General features: G+C 42.4%; 1 pseudogene; it reads left to right on the top strand.

The window, feature by feature from the left end:
- Positions 1-247: 247 nt before the first annotated feature.
- LOC147003751 (leukocyte immunoglobulin-like receptor subfamily A member 5) lies at positions 248-2,805 on the top strand (annotated as a pseudogene).
- Positions 2,806-3,028: the final 223 nt, after the last annotated feature.

Raw genomic sequence — 3,028 nt, 5'->3', positions numbered from 1 at the left:
GGCACATTAGGCAGAAGTGAATGGTATTTGGGAGAGATGACCTTTGTGTGAGAAGTGACCTCAGAGTTTGGAGTCTATCCAAGTCAATGTGACAGGAAGGTGAAAGCCAGCTGCTCTCATTTCCCTTTTCTGTGGGGATGCTGACCTTTGAACAAACTGATGGGAAGTGATCAGCCCCCAGTGGCCCAAATACCCTGTCTGTGTAGCATGTTTATAAGCTCAGTTGGACCTACTTTGAAGAGATAGCATGATCTTCACTTCCACAGCCATGCTCTGTTTGAGTGAGATATGAAGAGGTTTAGGATGTACTATTGTCTTGGAGAGGCTTGGCCCTATAGTCCAGCATGGACTGAACTACAGCAAAGTCCGGGGGACTCAGGAAGCTGTAGGGATGGGATGTCTGCTCAGTGAGGGATGAACTCACACATAACTCCCTTTCAGGACTGACTCTGAGACTCTGGTCTCCAGTGCTGGCAGGTGAGTGCTTCCTGGTGTCCTAGGTCTTTACACCTCATTTGGAAGCAGAAGATGCCTAAAAAGCTGAGCAATGAGATGGAGAACAGCAGAAGTGAATTAATCCTGCAGAAACCAAGAGGATCCTGAGACTGAACAGGGAGATCTTTGTAGGGAGGATCTAGGACAGAGCCTCTGATTTCTTTGCAAAGGTCCACTCCAAAGTCACCTTCAGAGATCACCCAGGCTTTGTGGTCCACAGAGGTATGAAAGTGACTGTCTCATGTGAGGAGACGTCAAGGGCTCAGAAGTACCATGTATATAAAAAGAGGAGCCTAGAAATTCTGGTGCAAACAGACTCCAATGGAGGCTGGAAACACGGCTAAATTCCTTTATTGTACAGTAGCATTGAGTGTTACATGTTATTATAAAACTTATGACAGTTTATGAGAGCACAATGACTCTCCTGCAGCTGCTGGTGGTGTGTATGATCATATTTAGGATCTCCAGTCTCAGCCTCTAATCTTAGGAAAAGGGTGTCTCTCCTCTCTCAGCCTATCATTGTGAGAGAGTGTAGAAGCTGTGAGTCCATTAACACATTCTCTCTTTTTCTCCTAGGAAATCCCTACAGCAAACCTAGATTGTCAGTTCTGGACAGCCCCATTGTGAATGCAGGAGAGAATGTGACCTTTCAGTATATTTCATGGCAGAAATATGATGGGTTTATTTTGACCAAGGAAGAAGAACCCAAGTTCTCCAGAACCGTGGACCCACAGTATATTTTCACTGGGCATTTGCAAGCCATTTTTTCTGTGGGTCCTATGACCCCCTCCCCCCAGCAACAGTGGGACATTCAGATTTTATGGCTACTACAAAAGAAATCTGCAGAAGTTGTCCATGCCCAGTGACCCCCTGGAAATACACATTTTGTGGTATTTGTCCTTTTGAGTCTGATTTACATGGCTTAATATAATGATCTCTAGTTGCACATATGTCTGGCAAGCAGTATTTCTTGAATATCATATTTTTCTTGATTCACATGTTTATAGCTGTATTTTTGTATGTAGAATATAAACATGAATGTACACTGGTAATTATATTTATCATAGATTTAAACATATTTATTATTACAAATCCATTCACATTAACGTGTCTTGTTAATATGTTTTGTTTTGGTTTTTTGGTTTTTTCCCTCCAATTTTTTATTAGATATTTACTTCATTTACATTTCAAATGCTATCCCCTATACTACCCCCCCACTCCCCTACCCACCCACTACCACTCTTGGCCCTGGTGTTTCTCCTGTACTGGGGCATATAAAGTTTGCAAGACCAAGGGGCCTCTCTCCCCAATGATGGCCAACTAGGCCATTTTCTGCTAAAAATGCAGCTAGAAACACGAGCTCTGGGGGGTACTGGTTAGTTCATATTGTTATTCCACCTATAGGGTTGCAGACCCCTTCAGCTCCTTGGATACTTTCTCTAGCTCCTTTACAAGTTTATGATTTTGCCACTTTCTGCAGACATATATCACATCTTACTAGAACACATCAATATGTGTGTGTGTGCTGTAAAGGTATCAATGCAACTTTGTGCATTGATATATGCAACGAATCGACATGGGAATTGGCTGTCGTTGGTAAAGGGGACAAAGTATCATTCTCCTTTGTGCTCTTGACTTCTGGAACTCCTGAAGAGCAGCCATCACCACTGAATCTTAGGTCCTCAGCTGGTGAGAAAGAGACTAATGGAGGCTTCATTAATTCTGAAGTGGGAGAATATTTTTTTCTTCTGTAGCTCTTAGGAGTCAGATAAACTTGTGATGAGACTAATATTCTGAATTGAGCACTGGAGCTGTAGAATTTCTTTTAGGGAAAAAAAAAAAAGAAAAAAAACAGAGACAACTCTACCATACCAGGGAAAGAATCTTCAAGAAATTATGTGATCAGATTAATATGCAAGCAATAAAAGAAATAACATGAATCCCATGTGAAAGGCCTAGGTTTCTTAAGTACTTCATACATCCTACATTATTCCTTTTGTTTTTCAGGAGCATCTGTGACTATCAGCTCATCAGAAGCCAAGACAGGTGAGTAACTGGAGTTCTTCATTAAGAGTGGGATGCAGAGAATCAACTCTTCCTTATCCAGTAGATTCAGGTGCTGTGGGTAGAAATCCACTCACCTGGGAGTGACTCTTTCTGCCCTGACCTGCTTGTGCACTGTCTCCAGCCTCAAAACCCCAGGATCATACAGGGGAGAACAGCATCCGGATGGCTGTGGTTGGCTTGGTTCTCTTTGTTTTTGGGATTCTGCAGTTAAAGGCCTGGCACAATCAGAGACAGATCTCTTAATCTGGGAGACAAACAGAAGACAGCAGTTTATCCATTCCTGGTGACTGATTCTGGGAAATATGTTTGAGGATTCAAAGTGTTTCTTTAAGAAAATCTGGGGTGTATATTTTCAGTATTGTTCAGGGAGTAAGTGTGTTTCGGTTCAGGGAGAGGACATGGAGTACAGAACATTTCCACACTAGATTAAGACTGCTTCTCTTCACCTTGCTGTGGGCTTTTGTTG

Source organism: Mus caroli, unplaced genomic scaffold (genome assembly GCF_978045245.1).
Source record: "Mus caroli unplaced genomic scaffold, Mus_caroli_1 scaffold_8, whole genome shotgun sequence".
NCBI lineage: Eukaryota > Metazoa > Chordata > Mammalia > Rodentia > Muridae > Mus > Mus caroli.
Note: the sequence above shows the minus strand (reverse complement) of the source record. Positions and strands in the feature narration are given on the sequence as shown.